This window comes from Phocoena sinus, chromosome 9 (assembly GCF_008692025.1).
Source record: "Phocoena sinus isolate mPhoSin1 chromosome 9, mPhoSin1.pri, whole genome shotgun sequence".
NCBI lineage: Eukaryota > Metazoa > Chordata > Mammalia > Artiodactyla > Phocoenidae > Phocoena > Phocoena sinus.
The window spans coordinates 76,312,696-76,334,532 of NC_045771.1; the positions used below are offsets into that span (position 1 = coordinate 76,312,696).

A 21,837-nucleotide genomic window follows, 5' to 3' on the forward strand; every position below is an offset into this window, starting at 1 on the left:
TCAAAAATATGGAACACTTCACGAATTTGTGTGTCATCCTTGCACAGGGGCTATGCTAATCTTCTCTGTATCGTTCCAATTTTAGTATATGTGCTGCCGAAGCAAGCACTCTCTCTCTCTTTCTTCCTCTCTTTCTCTTTCTTTCTTTCTTTTTAATTATATTTGACATTTTTATTTTAGGCTGCAAAACAGAAATGAGCAAACAAACAACAAAAAACTTGAAATAGGCTTGTCAAATGATGTAAATTCATCCTTTCCAGGGAAGCAGAAGGTAGACCATTGTGCTTCACTGCTGCTTGCACTCTGCTGGGTTTTGATCCTTCTTTGGGTCATAGTCTGGATCATTTTCCTCATCTCCTTCTTCTTCCCCTTCCTCATCCGCTTCTTCCCCTTCTTCATCATAATCATCATCATCATCTTCAATAGCTTCTCCAGTAAAGTATATTGATCTTGATTATGCGCTCTGATCTTGGGATTATGCGCTCACGTAAAAAGTGACCAATATCAAAAAAAAAAAAAAAAAAAAAAAAAAAAAAAGTGACCAATATCAAAGTCCTCAGCAAGGATAGCTTCAGCAGCATCATCCAGATCTCCACTCTCAGGAACTTCAGGAGGGGCAAAAAAATTAAAGAAAGAGTCATTAGAAACTGTTTTGGTCACAGTATGAACTGTCCCATGTCCCTTGTGTTTCTGCTTCTTCTTAATGATTTTCAAAGTCACATTCTTCCCTTTTTTCCAATCTATCTGGCACCCTGTGCAACCCATAATTTCTGGTCCATCAAAAGAAAACGGATCATCTGGTTCTGACCTCATCCTATACGTCTTTGTCAACACTTCATTTGTGAAATATTCATTGGGTTCAAAGTGAAATTCTAAGACAAAACCCATAGGCTGACCAGCATCTGAGAACTTCACTTTAATATCTTTCAAGTGCTTCAGAATAGGTTCATCATGTTCCTGAACCATATCACTGAGCAAGTCAACATTCTTAAAAATGGGCAACCAAGGGGCTTCCCTGGTGGCGCAGTGGTTGAGAATCTGCCTGCTGATGCAGGGGACACGGGTTCGAGCCCTGGTCTGGGAAGATCCCACATGCCGCGGAGCAACTAGGCCCGTGAGCCACAACTACTGAGCCTGCGCATCTGGAGCCTGTGCTCCTCAACAAGAGAGGCCGCGACAGTGAGAGGCCCGCGCACCGCGATGAAGAGTGGCCCCCACTCGCCGCAATTGGAGAAAGCCCTCGCACAGAAACGAAGACCCAACACAGCCAAAAATAAATAAATAAATTTATAAAAAAAAAAAAAAAAAAAAAAAATGGGCAACCAAAAGTCAAGAATTCCTTTGGGGTCTTCTTTTTCTTCATCCTTTTTCTCATCTTTAGTCTTGGCCTTTTCTTTTAGTTCCTCTGAAATTTCATCTTCCTCATCTGGCTTCCATTCACATTCTTCTTCTGTAGGTTCATAAATGGCATTGATGATCTCAAATCGCTTATCAAATGGAGGTTGATAGAGAACAACATACTTTCTTTCAACATCATGAACTTCCTCATAGAACTTGGCTTCTATCTGTGCATATTTAACTTGAAGGTCTTTGAGAGCATTCACGCGTCTTTTAACTACCCTAGGAAAGCTTTCAATGTGTCCTGTTGGTGTTTCTACCAGGCCATCAAGTCTTTCTTGAAGGACTGCAAGAATCTGAGGATTTTGCATCATCTGAACAGTCAGCTGATGTGCTTTGATTTTTGTTTCTTCACCAGTTTCTTCTTCTTCTACTTCTTCAACGTCGTCCAAATCTTGATCAAGTTCAGACTGTTCTTTGTTGTCTATGTCTGCCATGTTGTATGAGCGCCAAATATTGGTGGCTAGCACGGGGAGCCAGGCGGCTGGAGCTGCGCAGGCAGCGACTCCGGACGGCGACGGGAGGAGCAGAAGGCGGTGTGGCGAGCAGATGGTGCTAAAAAAGCTCTTTCTTTAAAAAAAAAAAAAATTATTTACTTTTGGCTGCGTTGGGTCTTCATTGATGCGCGTGGGCTTTGCCTAGTTGCGGAGAGCAGGGACTACTCTTCGTTGAGGTGTACAGGCTTCTCATTGTGGTGACTTCTCTTGTTGCAGACCACGGGCTCTTGGCGCGCGGGCTCTAGAGTGCAGGCTCAGTAGTTGTGGTGCATGGGCTTAGTTGCTCTGCGACATGTGGGATCTTCCCGGACCCAGGGCTCGAACCCATGTCTCCTGCATTGGCAGGCGGACTCTTAACCACTGTGCCACCAGGGAAGCCCCCCCACCAAATTTTTAAAATTTTAAGATTTTGGGTATCAAAGGACACTATCAACAGAGTGAAAATACAAATTACAGAATAGGAGAAAATATTTGCAAGAGTCTAGTATGTAGATTATATAAAACACTCCTACAACTCAAGAAAAAAACCCCAAATGGTTCAGTTTGAACATGAGGGAAGGACTTGAAAAGACATTTCTCCAAAGAAAATATACCCATGGCCAATGAGCTCATGAAAAGATGCTCAACATCATGGGTCATTAGGGAAATGCAAACGGAAAGCACAAATGAGATACCACTTTATACATACTCGGATGGTTATAATAATAATTTTTCAAAACCATAACTATACTCCAATATAAAATAAAAGTTAAAAGAGATTAAAAAAGTAAAAACCAGACAATAACAAGTGTTGACAGGGATGCAGAGAAATTGGACATTGGGACTCTCATACATTGCCGGTGGAAATGTAAAATGGTGCAGCTGATGTGGAAAACAGTTTGGCAGTTCCTCAAAAAGTTAAACACAGAATTTCCATATAAGTCAGCAATTCCACTTCTAGGTGTATACCCAAGAGAATTGAAAATGTGTGTTCACACAAAAATTTTTACACAAATAGTTATAGAAGCATTGTTCATAACTGCCAAAAGGTGAAAACAAAACAAATGTATGTCATCTGATGAGTGGATAAAGAAAATGTGGTATATCACTACAATATAATATTATTTAGCCATAAAAAAATGAAGTAATGTTATACTCTACAATGTGGATGAACCTTGAAAATATTGCACGAATTCAAAGAAGGCAGACATAAAAGTCCACATATTGTATGATTCTATTAATGTGAAATGTCAGTTAGGCAAATTCATAGAGACAGAAGGTAGATTAGTGATTATCAAAGAATGAGGAGAAGGGGGAATTGGGGACTAACTGCTAATGCATACAAGGTTTCTTTTTGGGGTGATGGAAATGTTCCAAATTAGATAGTGGTTATGGTTGTTACAGAACAGAGCGAATACACCAAAACACACTGAATTGTATAAACTAGTGAATTTTATGTTATATGAAGTATATCTCAAATTTTAAAATGTGAAACCATCATGTTGACCCTTAATCACTTTAAGTGGTTCCAAAATGCTGCCAGACAAAATTTACCCAATGAACCTGTGATGATGATTTGTTTTTCCTTTTCAATTTATTGCGGCAGTAAAAATGAATCAGGTGTTATAAACAAGTAATAGAAGGACCCTATATAAAAATTATTAGGGCTTCCCTGGTGGCGCAGTGGTTAAGAATCCATCTGCCAATGCAGGGTACAGGGGTTCGAGCCCTGGTCTGGGAGGATCCTACATGCCGCGGAGCAACTAAGCCCGTGCACCACAACTACTGAGCCTGCGCTCTAGAGCCTGCAAGCCACAAGTACTGAGCCCACAGGCCACAAGTACTGAGCCCGCGGGCCACAACTACTGAAGCCTGCTCGCCTAGAGCCCATGCTCCGCAACAAGAGAAGACACCACAATGAAAAGCAAACACAGCACAATGAAGAGTAGCCCCCGCTCACCACAACTAGAGAAAGCCCGCACGCAGCAAAGAAGACCCAACGCACCCAAAAATAAAAAAATTAATTAAAAAAATTATTATGCTGTGTGACCTGTCAAATGATAAGTAATCGATTATACACACTGTTAATACAGATATATAAATTATGAGTTTTAAACTTGATGTATATAACTATCATTTATAATTGTTTGAATATGATAGTGGTGTGATCATGTCTAAGAATATAATACATTAAAAAAAAAATCTATTCATGGGACTTCCCTGGTGGTCCACTGGTTAAGAATTTACCTTGCAGGGTGGATTGCAGGGAATGCAGCTTCGATCCCTGGTCGGAGAACAAGATCCCACATGCTGCAGGGCAACTAAGCCTGCACACTCTAGAGCCTGCGTGCCACACCTAGAGAGCCCGCATGCCGCAACTACTGAGCCCTTGCCCTCTGGAGCCCATGCACCACAACTATAGAGCCCGCATGCTCTAGAGCCCGTGCACCACAACTGGAAAGAAGCCCGCTCACCACAACAAAGATCCCAAGTGCTGCAACTAAGACCCGACGCAACTAAATAAATAAATAAATAAATAAGAGGTTTGTTAAAAAAAAAAATCTATTCAGTATCCATAATGGCTTGTATATTCAGAGAGTATCTCTGAAAGGGTATAAAAAACCCTGATATCATTCTTTCCCTGAGGTCGGGGAACTGAAAGACGTAGGTGAAAGGAGTTTTTTTTATTATAAACCATTCAGTACCTTCTTAATTTTGAACGATGTGAACGTATTGATTACTCAAAAAATATTTTAAACCACCAACATTATTTTTATAGGATAATCAGATTAAACTTAATTTCAATTTATAGCATCTTTTCCAGTTCTCAGAACTTTTTGTGATGACATTCTTGGTTGGATATTTCAACCTCAATGCACCATGGAATTTTATCACTGGCAGTTGGACCTGCATTGATGTAGAGCTTAAGTCTTAAGAGCTACAGGAATACCAAGGTCTGTTAACTTATTGTCCCTGTCACCAACCTTCATTAGGCAATGGTGATATCAAAGAGAGCAACTTCGAGAGCAGAGACACACCTTTGCAGAAAACAGAGAAAATTCACTTCATCTTTAAACACCTTGATAGGACCAGCCTTGATCTGTCAGGTGCCAGTGGTATGATTTGACTGGTGCACCGAAGAACTTTCAGCTTAAATTTATCCCCACCTTTTCCTCTTTGCCTTCTGGGGCTCATGGTTAAACATCTGCAAAACTCCCCTATGTTTTATTATTTTTCCTTTATTTATTTTTTGGTTGCGTTGGGTCTTAGTTGCAGCACGTGGGATCTTTGTTGAGGCATGCGGGATCTTTTGTTGTGGCGTGGAGTCTCTTCCTTGCGGCACGCGGGTTTCTCTCTAGTTGTGGCTTGCGGGTTTTTCTCTAGTTGTGGTGCGCGGGCTCTAAAGCGTGTGGGCTCTGTAGTTTGCGGCACACAGGCTCTCTTGCTGAGGCGTGCGGCTCAGTGGTTGCGGCACACAGACCTAGTTGCCCCTCGGCATGTGGGATCTTAGTTCCCCGATCGGGGATCGAACCCGGGTCCCCTGCATTGGAAGGTAGATTCTTTACCACTGGACCACCAGGGAGGTCCCGCCCTTATGTTTTAAATCTCTTCTTTGAATATTTCCTGCACCTTCTTGCTCTAGTTCAGCAGTTCTCAATAGGGGTAATTTTGCCCCACTCCCTGGCGACATTTTGCAATGTCTGGAGATATTTTTGGTTGTCACACTAGAGGTGATGCTACTAGCAACTAGTGGTTAGAAGCCAGGGATGCTGCTAAAGTTCCTACAGTGCACAAGACAGCCCCCAACAACAAAGAATCTTCAGGCCTCAAACATCAACAGGGCTCGGGTTGAGATGCCCTGATTCTGTCTTGGAGGAACTGCTTCACCTGCAGCCTTCTCAACTAGTGTCTGTGTTTTCTTGTAACAGGATTGGGAAGTATTTTGTCTTCTCACTGCTTTCAAACACACCCCACCGACCGCCCCCCCCACCGCCCCTTCCCCTAAATCCTTAAGAAAAAGTTTAGTTGTGAATTTCTTATCAGGCTTGACACTCTGCTTCCTCTCTTTACTGCAGTCATTTACTGATTTGAGCTCCTCTTTCACTGTCATTCTCTTCAACACTGCAACTGTCTTAAATCTTGGTGATTTCTCTATCCATCCAACATCCTAGACTCTCAGTTCCTTGTATTCCTCTCCTGCAAGAATCTTACTCTCCACCCTACCTCAGTCACTTGCTCACTTATCATTGTTTCTCATTGACTTTAATTGCAATGTCTCCATCATTTCAATTCACGTGGTCCATTTTCTGACCGCTACCTCCTGTCAGTTTAGCCCATTCCTTCTAGCAGTCTGATTTCCACAAACCTTTGATCTGATGAGGACAATCAATCTACTGATCCTCACCACTTTTACTTGTCCCTGGTAAAATCCAGTTATCCATCTACCCAGAGCTTACACCATGCAGCTGAATGTGGCTGAACCAAAGCATTCAATTATGCTAACTGTTCTCTCTTCAAGTTTATGACCACTAACCTCAAGTGGGCCCTTAATGCTACCCAACAATATATTTCCCTAATCTTTTTACTCTCCTTTTCTAGACAACTATTTTATTTCTTTCCTTGCTTTTTTTCCCCCGGCTTTATTGAGGTATAATTGACAAATAAAGTTGTAATATATTAAAAGCCTACAACATGATTTGGTATCCGTATATGTTGTGAAACGATTCCCACCGTCGAGTTAATTAACACATCCGTCACCTCATATATTTACTTTTTTTTCCCTTGGTGAGAACACTTAAGTTCTACTCTCTTAGCAAATTTCAACTATAAAATACAATAGTATTATTAACTATAGTCACCATCTTATGCATTAGATCTTTATTTATTTATTTATTTTTAAAAGAAGATGTTGGGGATAGGAGTTTATTATTAATTAATTTATTTTTGCTGTGTTGGGTCTTCGTTTCTGTGCGAGGACTTTCTCTAGTTGTGGCAAGCAGGGGCCACTCTTCATCGCGGTGTGCGGGCCTCTCACTATCGCGGACTCTCTTGCTGTGGAGCACAGGCTCCAGACGCGCAGGCTCCGTAGTTGTGGCTCACGGGGCTAGTTGCTCCCCGGCACGTGGGATCCTCCCAGACCAGGGCTCGAACCCGTGTCCCGTGCATTAGCAGGCAGATTCTCAACCACTGTGCCACCAGGGAAGCCCAGCATTAGATCTTACTAATCTCATAACTGAAAATCTGTACCTTTTACCAGCCTCTCCCTATTTCCCCACCTCCCAGTCCCTGGCAACCACCATTCTACTCTCTGTTTCTATGAGTTTGACTTCTTTTTTTTTTTTTTTTTTTTTTTTTTTTGCGATTCCACATATAAGTTATACTGTGCAGTATTGTCTTTCTCTGTCTGGCTTATTTCACATAGCATGATAACCTCAAGGATCATCCATGTTGTTGCAAATTGCAATATTTCCTTCTTTTTGTGGCTGATTAATATTCCATTGTATATATACATCACATTTTCTTTATCCACTCATCTGTCAATGGATACCTAGGTTGTTTTCATGCCTTGACTATTGTGACTAATGCTGGAATGAACATGGGATATATACCCAGAAGTGGTACTGCTAGATCATATGATAGTTCTATTTTTAATTTTTTGAGGAAACTCCATACTGTTTTCCATAGTGGCTGTACCAGTTTACATCACCAATAGTTTATAAAGTTTCCTTTTTTCCACATCCTTGCCGACACTTATCTCTTGTCTTTTTTTTTTAATTTATTTATTTTATTTATTTATTTTTGGCTGTGTTGGGTGTTTGTTGCTGTGCGCGGGCTTTCTCTAGTTGTGGCAAGCGGGGGGCCACTCCTTGCTGCAGTGCGCGAGCTTCTCACTGCAGTGGCTTCTCCTGTTGCGGAGCACGGACTCTAGGTGCGCAGGCTTCAGCAGTTGCGGCACATGAGCTCAGTAGTTGTGGCTCATGGGCTCTAGAGCACAGGCTCAGTAGTTGTGGTGCACGGGCTTAGCTGCTCCGTGGCATGTGGGATCCTTCCGGACCAGGGGTCGAACTCGTGTCTCCTGCATTGACAGGCGGACTCAACCACTGCGCCACCAGGGAAGCCCTCTTGTCTTTTTGATAATAGCCATTCTTACACCTGTGAGATGACATCTCATTCCAGTTTTGATTTGCATTTCCCTGATGATTAGTAATATTGAGCATCTCTTCATGTACCTGTTGCCCATTTTATTTATTTACTTTATAAATTTATTTATTATTTTATTTTATTTTTGGCTGTGTTGGGTCTTCGTTGCTGCACATGGGCTTTCTCTAGTTGTGGCAATCGGGGGCTACTCTTCGTTGTGGTGTGCAGGCTTCTCATTGCAGTGACTTCTCTTGTTGCAGAGCACGGGCTCTCGGCACGCGGGCTTCAGTAGTTGCAACACGCGGACTCAGTAGTTACAGCACGCGGGCTCAGTAGTTGTGGCTCACGGGCTCTAGAGTGCAGGCGCAGTAGCTGTGGCACACGGGCTTAGTTGCTCCACGGCATGTGGGATCTTCCCGGACCAGGGCTCGAACCTGTGTCCCGTGCATTGGCAGGCGGATTCTCAACCACTGCACCAACAGGGAAGCCCCCTTTGCCCATTTTTATTTTATTTTATTTTATTTATTTATTTATTTATTTTTGCGGTACGCGGGCCTCTCACTGTTGTGGCCTCTCCCGTTGCGGCGCACAGGCTCTGGACGCGCAGGCTCAGCGGCCATGGCTCACGGGCCTAGCCGCTCCGCGGCATGTGGGATCTTCCCGGACCGGGGCACGAACCTGTGTCCCCTGCATTGGCAGGCGGACTCTCAACCACTGTGCCACCTGGGGAACCCTGCCCATTTTTAAAATGGGTTATTTGTGGGTTTTTTTCTTCTGAATTCCTTGTATATTGTGGATATTAATCACTTATCCAATACATGGTTTGCAAATATTTTTTCCCATTCCATAGGTGCCTTTTCTTTCTGTTGATGGTTTCTTTTGCTGTGCAGGAGCTTTGTTATGATTTTGCTAAATCAACTTTTATTAAGTAGAGCCCCAGGGTGACATATAGTTCAATAAAAGACCACAAAAGAAACAGAGAAGTTTATTACTCTTGGGTCCTCGAGAAAGGACGCCTCACAAGGCCATATGGGGAGATCAAGGCAGGGTGCAGGCAGAGAGAATGACAGGACCTGGGGAACATACCTTTATTAGGGTCCAAAGGTGATGTGCTTTGGGGTTCGAGGGTTAAGGCTGGATTGGTCTATTAAAACAAAAATGAGTGGAATTTTGATAAACTTTATCAGGGGCCTCATCTAAAGTAGAAGAAGGTCCTGGGACTCAGGGGAAACTTTATCACAGGCCTGTTGGAGGAGTCATATCTGGAACTTTTGTTTATACTCCATGGGTTGTTATCTAGGGCATGCACCTGAACGAGGGGCTTGTGTCATTTTAAAGCGCCTGCAGGTCATTTGGCCAAACAAAATGGATGCCAAGGCAGCAATACCATATAGCAGCTAAACTCTCAACAATCCGTCCTGTGATGCCTCAACATTAGGAATACAATCCCCTGTGTAGCTGATATGTTAAAGGACATAGGGATTGTTTTCAGAAGCCATCAAAAAGCACATTTAACTAGGGCAATAATGATGAAGGCTATGATGAATAGACTTGCTACTGTTTGAAATCCAGTTTAGCCATTGTGCCAAGGTGGTTGGAGAGAGCCATGAGTACAAATCAGGGACCTTGAGGAGTGCAGGAATTTGTTGAAAGATTTTAATTATTTGATGCATGATCTGTAAACCTTGACATGGCTTGTGGAGGTCGGGCTGTACTTGTCCTGAGTTGTTAATGTACCTGCAGTAAGAGGTGCCTTGTGAAGAACAGACTGCACCCTGTTCTGCCAGGAGGAAATCTAACACCAGTCAATTATGCATCATCTTTTGTGCTTGTGAGTCATATTGTTGCTGCCTCAGACTCGGAGTATGGTGTAGTATCTGCCTGTAGTTGGTTAGGGTGGCTGGTAATTGCTGGGTGGTTTTTAATATTTGACCTTGTTGGGCTAGGGTAGAAGCACCTGTTCCTGTGTCTGGTGATACCCAGTCCCAACAGGATAGGGATAAGAATGGCTCTCTTGGTATGTGAGCCAGACACATCTCTAGCAGAGAAACGCCAAGAGGTTAAAAGGTGGCTAGAATATCAAAAGTGACAGTGTTGCAGTAATAAAGGTCATCTCAGCAGATTGCTTGCCCATGGGGCAGAGTCAAGTGGACTTGATACTGGCCTCCTGAGTTAGGTCCACAATAAAACTTAAGTGAGATGTTATTTATCATTAAGGGGCAGTGAGTACACAGGGTGAAGTCCAGCCTTTTACGTTCTAGTTGAGTTGGTAGAAAGTATCGCCGTGGAGGGTTAATTATTTTGATGCTTACCCACAGGGTACCCTGTTTGGGGTCTAGATTAGAGGTTTGGTTTAGCCTAAATGAGGTTTGCTGTGTTTTGAAGGGAATTAGCCCAAGGGCTGATCGCTAGGAAGAACTGCAGTATAGATAGTTCTAAATGGGCTGTAGGTGTGACCCTGTGTGGTGACACGTCCAACTTCATTTTACTTGCAGGGCCTGGGCTGCTATCTTGGAGATTTGTATGAATATAGTCTTGTCAGCCCTGGCCCACTTGGTTGTGGTGCGGGGCAGTGCCGTCGCACGCCATGGTGAGGAGCTTATGGATAATATGTGGACAGGAGTGGAGGTAGCACTTTCCAGTGTGGAGGAGGTGCTGGTAGGCATGGTGGGAATAACAAGAGAAATTGGGTCTGTCATGGATGCATCGTGTGGAAAGCAAAAGCTGTAATCTAGTACGCTGAGCAGTGAACACAGCCGCAAGAGGTCCCTAACCGTGGGATCTAAGTAGGTCAAACTAGGGGTGTTGTGTCCAAGTCCCTCATTGTGGCTAGTGTGGTTTGGAATATACTTGGCTTGGCTTACCACAAAGGTGAAATGATGTCTAGCGCTGCCAGGGGACTTACAGTCTTGCAAGCATTCTGATACGGACACGCAAGGTTCACGAGGCCAGCAATTAGCTATTTCAGAGAAATAGTATTCTATGGGGTCCTGAGGGTCGATCAACTGAAAACATTTTTGCAACTCAGCCTGGAAGTTAACAGTCACCATAGTAATTTCCCTCCTGGTGTGGAGGTGATCTGGGAGGGGAAAGTCCCAGTGTCCAGCGGGGTTGGAGTACATCGCCATCCTTGACTTACTCTTGGGTTGTGAAGTCACAGTCTGAGATGCCGTCATCTCCAACGGTGAGCTCTTGGACTGGGGCCACGTTGTCTGAGGGGTTGGTGTGCTTGGGATTGGCAAAGGCCAGCTCAAGGAAGGATCGCCTTGCCAGGTAGAGATCCAGGAAGGGTAAGAATGGCTGGCTGGGGTTAAATTCTGAGCAAATATGCTAGAGGCCTGCCTCAGGATGAAACTGGAAGAATGGACTCTACTGTTGGTTGAGAGGATCACAAAGATCTCCATCAGGGGTGCACCTTGCAAAGCAGCATGTGATCTCCATGACTGAGCTTTGTGGGAACTCCATCCACAATTTATATATAGTCTGGGCACATAGATAGGCTAACTGTTGGGACATTTTGTGGACAGCAGCTTTACAATCCAGAAATCACCCCATTTAAACTACAGTAAGCTCATTAGGGTACAAATCTGCCAGCCCAATGAGTTTGATTCGGCTACATTGGGAGAGCCATTCTGCCTGGGATATAATTTTCAGCATGGTATAATGAGGGAGTGACTCATTGAAGCATTGCTTCTGTTGGTACCATTGAATGTAGAGGAAGGTGACCTCTGGGTCAGAATCAACACCTGGAGGCTCACTCACTGTAGCCCTTTTCGCAGGGCCTGCCAGCATCTGGTGCTCAGCTATCCTGGGATGCAGCTGTGCACCTGGCTGATTTGGCTTCTGCACATCTCCCAAGACAGAGTTAGGACCGAGGGGACTACTAGCAACCTATTACCCAGGCTGTAGGCAATAAGAGTAATAGCCACAACAAAGGAGAGTATTTGCATTTGACTAGCTTGCAGGGCCTCCTTCCGGTCAGCATTCTGGATACTAACCAAAGGCTGAATGTACTTGCTTTGGAACAAGAGTTGTTTACCTCTTCCTTTAAGGTGGGGTAGGGACCTGTCCTGAATGTCCTGAGAGCGCAGTAGATGCCAGTGTTTCTGCTTGGATTTCATTTCCAAAAGTGACTGGTATCCACTAGGTGGAGGCCCTCTTTTCCTCTCTCTGAGGTCCACACAGTTCTGCTAGTGGGTCCTGGAGCTATCATTTCAACCTTCTGCAAAATTTTTGGTGAATTTGGTTTAATTAATCAGCCTTTATAACCCAGATAATGAGGCAAAGCCTATGGCCTCAGCTTCCCGGTTGGTACTGGACCCTTATCTCGGCCAGTAAAATCTGTATAATCATGCTCTCCAGGCAATTGGGTAGGGGGTTTGTCCTCTTGGGTCATATTGCACAATTTGCCCTCAGTTGGGTCACCAGCATGTGAAAGATGGTGAGAGGATCGAAGCATTAAAATGGTAAGGGGGAAAAAAAATGGTAAGGGGAGCATTCATCTGGTGAATGCATGTGAACTACATCCTCTCTGAGGTCAAAGGAGAGGGCGTTCCCTGTGAGTACTAGCAGGGGAGTCTTTTGAGAAGACTGGTAGTTGATGTTCAGGGGATTGGAGACCTGGGGGCTAGGAATAAAGTGGTATTAGAGCTGAGGTACAATTTCTGGCCAATTGGGGGACCACTTATTGTTAAAAAGCTCGAGGAGCATGTCTTTGAGTAGGTCATGTGCTCAGTAAGTGTAGCCTCTTGGGACCGGTAAGCAAGTGGAGATCCCCCAAGGTTTCGTGTTCTAGAGTCCAGGGCTGGACAGCTTGGGAGGTGAAACGGGTACCTTGATCTGAATTTATGATGTCTGGTGGGCCAAAGGGGACGAGCAGATACCTGATTAAGATTACGTGATAGGAAGCCGCCAGCAGGAGTCCCACGAAGGTGTGGTTGATGATGGTCCTGTGCTTATGATTCCAGCAGAGGGCAGCAGCAGCGTGATAAAATCAATCTGCCTTTGTGAGAAGCGTCTGTTACCCAGCGGTTCATAGCCCCACGTGAGAGCCTTTCAGCGTTTTGACCGGGAGCAAAGGAGGCAATTATTAACCACCACTTCAGCTAGAGTTGGGGGTAAGGGGGATGATGAACAACACGTGTTTGAACGGTGTGGCTCTACTTAGGCATGGATTTTTTTCAGTCAGTACAGTACTACGCCGTCCACAGTTGTCTGAATCCACGGATGCGGAGGGCTGACTGTAAAGTCATCGGCGGATTTTTGACTTTGTGAGGGTCAGCGCCCCAACCCCCTACATTGTTCAAGGGTCAACTGTATATGCCCATTAGTGAGTGCTGTCGCTCCCCTTATGGCCTGATGGAATATGGGCTCCCTCTGCCAGTGGGTATGACATCTCTGGAGGAATAGTTGTGTCTGGGGCTATGTCTGGTATTTTGGGAGGTGGCTCACTGGGGGCCTTAGAACAGGTGTGTACTTTGGAAAAGGAGTTGGCAACGTTATTATAATTTGCTTCTGGTGTTTGCTGGCTTGTGTGGGCAGAGACATGAGTGACCATATTCAGCATGGTTATCTCTTTCGGAGTGGAGGCTCCTATATGGGCTTTCCCTGAATCATGAAATTATCCCTTTGCCATTGTCCAGACCAGACAGTGAGCCTATTGGATACTACCCAGGGTCAGTTAAAAGTGTGTGCCCTTGGGAGTCTCATTTTCATGGCCTATTGGAGAGTCAGGTACACTGTCACAACTCCGTCAGTCAGGCTGAGCCATGAGAACCCTTCTGGACTAGTGAGATGCCGCTAGCAGGATGATACGCTGTGACCTTGTATCAGGCTAAATTGTGTACATTGGTGGTGCTGCCATCGGTGAAGATCACCCACTTCCTTTCCATGTCAGATAGTTCCATCCCGAGGGACTCCCCAAAATGTTAGACCAGAAGTGAGGGTGCCACTAGCTGCCCCTCAGTGAGTGGGCAAGGGGCCGAGCATGGGGGAAGCCACACCGTCCTGTAATTTGGAAATGCCCTTTATATCAGGTTTCACTCTTTCCCGAAGGTACCGTTTCCATTTTAACAGTGAGGCTTCAGTGGCCACGATGAGCTTCTTTTATGTTGAATCCCCAACCCAAGGCAGCGTGGGGACTTGTATGTAAAGCTGTGAGCCTATTAACGCCTCTGTCTCTAAAAGAACCCAGTAGGCTTCCACAGTTTGGGGCTTGAGTGTTATGTAACCAGCTGCTGTTTGGGGCAGACGTCTGGTCCTGAACCCCACGGACAGCTAGGTAGAGCTGTCCTTAGTCCAGACACTCTGTGAGGCGTAATGAGGCATCGACAGTGGTTTGACTTGGCAGTCTGAGCCTGGAGGGACTGAGGGCAGCGGCTGCGGTGTGCCTTGCTGCACCAGCCATAACGCAGTTTGTTGAGGTTCTCCCCAATAGAAAAAAGCCGATTTGCATGAAACAGCATAAACAGGCCTGAGTAGAAGGGATAAGTGTGGAATGTGTTGTCTCCCAAAGGGGAAGAGAACCCATATGTGCTGTGCCTGCCGTAGGTAGTGGGAGGCTTGATCATGAAGAAACTTGACAGAAGTGGTCAGTCCTTGGATTTTACGTGGGGTAATGGCCTGTCCTCTCTGCTGTAAATGTTGTGTTACTAGGTATAAGTCTTCCGAGACTGCATCCTCAGAGGGCCCCTACAGTAGAATGTCATCTCTCGGACGTCAGGCAGCAGTGGTTTGGTTTGAGTGAATGTAGATCTTGTCTGCATAGGTTATGTGCGATGGAGGAGCTATTCAGATAGATAATCCACGGGCAGCTGCGTAAAGGTCTACCGGGTGCCCTGAAATTGAAAACAAATTTAGGTTGTGGGACCAGGTAAAAGCATGTTGGCTAAATCTAGGACAGCAAACTAGGGGCCCTGAGCCCTTTGGATGTTATATATCATCTCTGTAATATGGGCAATGAGAGCCTTAGTGGTGGGAATCCGTGCATCTGAGTTTCGATAGTCAATTGTTAATCTCCTTTCCTTGGTGGCCAGTTTTAACACTGGCCAGATATGGCTGTTTATCAAAGGGTGAGATGGTGGGCCTAATGACCCTGGGGTCAAGCATATCTCTAGTGATGAGCCAAAGGCCCTCTGTACCTTGCTTCAGCCAATATTGGAGTGTATTTACTGTTTTCACTGGAGGAGGCAGGTGGACAGGTCCCCATTTGGTAGCTCCCAAGAGAAAGGCCAGCAATTTGGGTTTAATCCACCAGGTGTGTCCCTGAGTGAGGGCATCCATACCTATACTAGGAACAGAGAGAGCCATTGGGGCAACCACCACTAACTGTTTGAGAAATATGGTGCCAATAGACACATGTAGCTTAATTTGTACTCTTTATAGTTTTACCTGCTATGCCTTGTAGGCTGTATGAAGTTTGCTTGGGAAATTTAGAAGGGTTACCTGGAGTTACCGTGATTTAGACTCCTCTGCCTATTAGAGCCAGGAATGTTGGTAGCAGACCATTAGATCTTGTGCTACCATGCACCAGAATTGACCCCATGACATCCCATAGGGTCAGAGGATGAAGTGTGACAGCAGCAAGGTATGCAGCGTCAGAGGGACCTTGGCCCCAGCCGCACTTGCGTTCTCAAGGAGCCCTGACTTGTCTGGCAAAGTTGTCTCTACTGTACTGGTTAAAACTCAGAGTCCTGGGGCCGTCCACAAACATGGGGCATCAGGGAAGGGGAGTCTCCTTCTCCTCCTTCTAAAGCCACTGCTCCGCACCTTGAGGAGCTCACACTTGGGCAGGAGTTGCCATGAATACAATGTGACCAGGCTTCCCTGGTGGCGCAGTGGTTAGGAATCCGCCTGCCAATGCTAGGGACACGGGTTCGAGCCCTGGTCTGGGAAGATCCCACATGCCACGGAGCAGCTAAGCTCGTGCGCCAAAACTACTGAGCCCGCGTGCTACAACTACTGAAGCCCGTGCATCTAGAGCCTGTGCTCCGCAACAAGAGAAGCCACCGCAGTGAGAAGCCTGCGCACCACAACAAAGAGTAGCCTCTCTCGCCGCAACTAGAGAAAGCCCGCGTGCAGCAACGAAGACCCAACGCGCCAAAATATAAACAAATAAATAAATAAATTTTTTAAAATTTGTAAAAAAAAAGTTTTATAAAACTGGTTTAATATAGTATGTTTTCTGATAAAATGTTTCCCCTACAACATTACGTTTTTGAGACGTATTCAGGTTGATATGTGTAACTCTAGTTCATTAATTTTTATTGTCCTGCCCCATTCCACAAGAAGATAAACTCCACAAAGGCACAGATTTTCGTTGGTTTTATTCTCTGCTATATTCCTAGAGCTTCGAACAGTGCCTGGTACAAAGCAGGCTCAGTACATATTTATTTGATGGAATGAATGACGTGTGCCTGAAGTTCTACCTCTGCTGTTCTCTGAGTTAACATGTTGCTCAGCTATTTGGGAACTTAGTAGATCTTAATATACTGACCCACTTGGATTTTCAAATCTTTTTAAGGAATTCATTTTGCATACCCTTTACCACCAGAAGAGGGCAAGCTTGGAGAGAAGAATAGGTAAGAGATGGCCGTCAGTCATAAATGTTGGACCCTACCTGATCTGGAGACTCAAAGCCACCAGGTGGCAGTATGAGCGTGTTGGAAAACCAAGGTCAGGGATCCGGGATACTGGAGTCTCTGCGTGCAGGTGGGTGCCCCAAACACACACATTTCCCTATTTTTTTCTTTTGGTCAACTCATCCTTTATTAACATTAGTCTTCTGCAGCTTTATATAAGTTGTTGCTTTATATTTTCCCTTACATTCGACAATACTAATTTATTGGAGCAGAACAAAGCAGATTAAAAATTTTTTTTCATTGAGATAAAATTCACATAACATAAAAATCAGCATTTAAACTATTTTAATGTACACAATTCAGTGGGTTTTAGTATATTTACAAAGTTATGCAACCATCATTACTATCTAATTCCAGAATATTTGTATCACCCCAAAAAGAAGCCACCCCATACCCATTTAGAAGTCATGTCCCATTTTCCCTTCCCTTCATTCTCTAACAACCATTAATCTACTTTCTGTCTCTATGGATTTGCCTATCCTGGGCATTTCATATAAATCGAATCATACAATATACAGCACAGATTTTTTTTTTCCTTTCCTTTTTTTTTCTTTTGGCTGCACGGCATGGCATGCGGAACTTCCCTGACCTGGGATTGAACTCACACCCCCTGCAGTGGAAGCGTGGAGTCTTAACCACTGGACTGCCAGGGAAGTCCTGTAGCACAAATTTTTTTTTTGCTTGTTTTTGTTTTTTTGCGGTACGTGGGCCTCTCACTGCTGTGGCCTCTCCCGTTGCGGAGCACAGGCTCCGGACGCGCAGGCTCAGCGGCCATGGCTCATGGGCCCAGCCGCTCCGCGGCATGTGTAGCACAAATTTTTAATGGCAAGATTTATCTGTGGTGTCAAGATAAGGCTATGTTTCATCTAAAATATCAAAGTTATATACAGGATGGAAAAAACATATGGTTTTGGAACAATTAGTTGCTTTAATATTTCCTACCAGAGTTTTAAGAACTACCCAAATTGGGTTTGTCTGACCTCTCGGGCAGGAACACATCTCAGTTCCCTCGATTGCTGTGAGACAGAGACTAAAGGATAGAAACAACAAAGACTAATTAGCAGGGTTCACGTCCCCTTAATTCCTTAGCAAATAAAAAGCAAAGCGATATCTAGACATCACCCATCAAGTACTCTGATTCCTGCTGAAGTCCAGATTCTTTCATAGTCTTCATGGCTGTGGGCCTGGAACTGGCTGCAAGTGGTCCCTGATGGGTTTTGCCCACAGCCCACATCCCACATCATGGACACCCATGGGGACAGCTGAGCTATTATCAGCAAAGGTTGAAGGGAGCAGGGAGAAGGATTTGTCCTCCTTTTACAACTTTCCCAAGGGGAGAAATTGTGAGTTCATGGCAACTTTCAATCACAATAACTTTCTTAATCTTGTTTGAGATACACAGAAAATAGATCCTCTCAATGTGTTTTTTTTTACAGGCAACTATATCAAGAACAAAACAACTAGAATTTCCAACCCAAGGGGATGTGTAAGCAGGGGATTTAAAGATGCTTCAAATTCTCTCTCTTATATGGAATAGCACCTCCATTTGGAAAGGGCACAGGTCTTTCCTCAAAACAGTTGTCACTGGCTGTTACTCTGCTACCCATGAAAAAAAATCATTGCTTGTCGGTGATGCTTGGGGTCAACTGTGTAATGTGAACAAGTGACAGAGTGAGCAGAACTCTGAGTCTGTCTTCTATTTCAAGGAGAATGCTCTTCATACTGAAAATGGTTAAACCAAAGTGGGTTAGAAGAATGAGAGTATCTAACTTGTGAAGAGATCTAAATAACTTCAATCATCTGGACTACGTGAATTATGTCCAGCATAGTCAGACAGCCCAGAATGAGTGGTTGAACAAATGTTGTTTTGAAAATCAGGGGGAATGAAATCAGGATTGGATATTGGTGAATACAGAGACAATTTTCCAAAAGGAGAAGGTGGAGAACCCACACCTAATTTTATCCTGGGCAAGACTCAAGAAAGGATTATTTAAGGTATTGTTTATGTGCTCTTACAGAGTAAGCACATCATTAGAAGTGAGAGTTTGCTAGAGACATGTATTTTCAGATTAACTTCCTTTCTTTTGAAAATATTAATGAATTTTTAGAAGAAGAAATGAAAATGAGAGTAATCTTGACTTTTGCAAGGCTTTGGAATATGTGTCTCATTACGTCTTCCAGACTCCAAGGTCTTTGAGTGTAGGGGATTATGCCCCATTTGTCTTTGGGTTCTCCAATGCCTAGAACAGTTTTATTTTTTAATTTATTTTATTTTATTTTTTAAAATTTTATTTATTTATTTATTTGGCTGTGTTGGGTCTTCATTGCTGCGCGTGGGCTTTCTCTAGTTGCGGGGAGCGGGGGCTACTCTTTGTTGCGGTGTGCGGGCTTCTCATTGCAGTGGCTTCTCTTGTTGCAGAGCATGAGCTCTAGGGACGCAGGCTTCAGTAGTTGCAGCAAGCAGGCTCAGTACTTGTGGCTCACGGGTCCAAAAGCACGTGGGCTTCAGTAGTTGAGGCGCATGGGCTCAATAGTTGTGGCATGCAGGCTCAGTAGTTGTGGCACGTGGGCTTAGTTGCTCTGTGGTATGTGGGATCTTCCCGGACCAGGGCTTGAACCTGTGTCCCCTGCATTGGCAGGTGGATTCTTAACTACTGCACCACCAGGGAAGTCCCAAGAACAGTTTTAGTGGTTTGCTGAAGTTTGTGCTCTGGATAAACAAATATATTAATTGAATAAAGGAAGCAGTAAATATGACTCTAATGCTAATACAATTGAGTGGTTGCTGGCTAGACAATCTTTCCTAAAGGATCCAACCAGTGAATCAATATCAAACTATACAAGCGAAAAATTCAAATTGTGAAGCAATAAGTATAGGGCAATACCATTTCAATTTTGAAAAATCATATATTTGCATAGTAAAATAGGGAAAATCTTTACATATTATAGGCAGGAGTGTAAACTAGTATAGCTGTTCCAGAAAGCAGTACTTAGTGAAATTAAAAATGTGGTATACTTTATTTATTTTGATTTTTTAAAAAAAGTTATTTTATTTTTGGCTGCGCTGGGTCTTCGTTGCTGCGCGTGGGCTTTCTCTAGTTGCAGTGAGCGGGGTCTACTCTTTGTTGCTGTGCACAGGCTTATTGCAGTGGCTTCTCTTGTTGCAGAGCACAGATTCTAGGTGCGCAGGCTTCAGTAGTTGCGGCGCATGGACTCTAGAGCGCAGGCTCAGTAGTTGTGGCGCATGGACTTAGTTGCTCCGTGGCACGTGGGATCTTCCCTAACCAGGGCTCGAACCCATGTCCCGTGCCTTGGCAGGTGGATTCTTAACCACTGTGCCACCAGGGAAGCCCAAAAATGTGGTATACTTTATAACCCAACAATTTGACTCCTGAGTTTGTATTCCAGAGAAACTCTTCACAGATCCTCAAGGAGATGGAAATGAGAAAGTTTATCATGGTTTTTTTTTTGTAGCAAAGAATACGACGCAACGTAGGGCCAAGACCTTAGATGTGAGCAAGAGGGGCCTGTGCTCTGGACCCTGCACTTTATTATAAGTTTTCAAATATCACATAGATACAAGAAGTACATTTCTTAAAGTACATATGGGCACCTTGGTCTCTGACTTGGTGCTTAGGGCGGCAGGGCCTGACCTGTAACCTACATACCGTCATTTGTGACTAATGATATTCAGGCTCCAGGGAAATGCAACCACATATCTTGTCTTATGTCCTTTAAAAAGGTGGCACTGAGGGAATTCCCTGGCGGTCCGGTGGTTAGGACTTGGTGCTTTCACTGCCGAGGGCCCAGGTTCAATTCCTGGTTGGGGAACTAAGTGTGGTATGGCCAAAAAAATAAATAAATAAAATAAGATTAAAAGGTGGCACTGGGCTTCCCTGGTGGCGCAGTGGTTGAGAGTCCGCCTGCCGATGCAGGGGACACGGGTTCGTGCCCCGGTCCGGGAGGATTCCACATGCCGCGGAGCGGCTGGGCCCGTGAGCCATGGCCACTGAGCCTGCGCGTCTGGAGCCTGTGCTCCGCAGTGGGAGAGTCCACAACAGTGAGAGGCCCGTGTACCGCAAAAAAAAAAAAAAAAAGGTGGCCCTGATTTAGACTATTGTGAAGATCTGTAGGGTGTACTGGGCCAACTTTGGATATGGACATGGAGGACTTAGAGCACCTGAGTGGCAAAAAAAAGTGCTTAGGTAAAAGGGAGAAGACAAATTAATTACTTAACAAATCCTTACTCTCAGATGCTACAATGCAATAGATTCTTGCATAATGCAGTGTCCTTTCCCAGTAGCGCTGAGCATCCCTTCCTTTGCTTCTCTCTTGGTATTCCAACTTGTAGTTCCTCATACATTAGCACTGTGTTTGCAGCAGATAAATATAGCAGCTGAGGAACATTTGTAATAATGAACAATTCATATTACTAAATTTGTGGTTTAGACATAACACGTGTAAAATAGAAAACTGATTCTTTACATTGGCAACTAAATGGACACCGAATATTAGAATTATGAATAGTTTTATTTTTATAAAAATATGTTAAAAGATTTAGTTAAAGTTTTAGAAAACTGAATTTAAAATTCAGCTTTATTTAAACTTTTTTTTTTTTTTTTGTGGTACGCAAGCCTGTCACTGTTGTGGCCTCTCCCGTTGTGGAGCACAGGCTCCGGATGCGCAGGCTCAGCGGCCATGGCTCACGGGCCCAGCCGCTCCGCGGCATGTGGGATCTTCCCAGACCGGGGCACGAATCCGTGTCCCCTGCATCGGCAGGCAGACCCTCAACCACTGCGCCACCAGGGAAGCCCTATTTAAACATTTTTTGACTGAATACTCTGATATCCATTAATTGTAATTTATATATTGCCTTTTAATGTACTAAATACTTCTGAATATTTTAGTAGAAAAATACTTTTTTGAAAAACATACATGAAATTTCATTTCAATTTTTACTTTTACATGTACTTTAGTTTACTTTTAAAAAGAAAATACATTTAAGTTGTGTAAAGTCAATATATTACAGATTATTTTAAAATCTGGATCATTGAGAATGAATATAAGTCAAGGTCATTATAAATACAGAAAATATAAAAGTGGAGTTCGAAAACAAAAAAAAGAGCTGAAAAGAAAAGAAAGTCTTTGAAAGAGGGAGTCTTCTTACATTTTTTAAAATTGGA

The 21,837-nt window shown here is 44.0% G+C and overlaps 1 non-coding gene and 1 pseudogene across 1 annotated transcript; both read right to left on the reverse strand.

Annotated features, from left to right (window-relative positions):
• Positions 1–2: 2 nt before the first annotated feature.
• LOC116759925 lies at positions 3–109 on the reverse strand. The gene has a single exon (XR_004351587.1). It is a non-coding gene; the product is annotated as a U6 spliceosomal RNA (small nuclear RNA).
• Positions 110–265: 156 nt separating this feature from the next.
• On the reverse strand, positions 266–1,850 carry LOC116759478 (annotated as a pseudogene).
• Between the last annotated feature and the right edge of the window lie 19,987 nt (positions 1,851–21,837).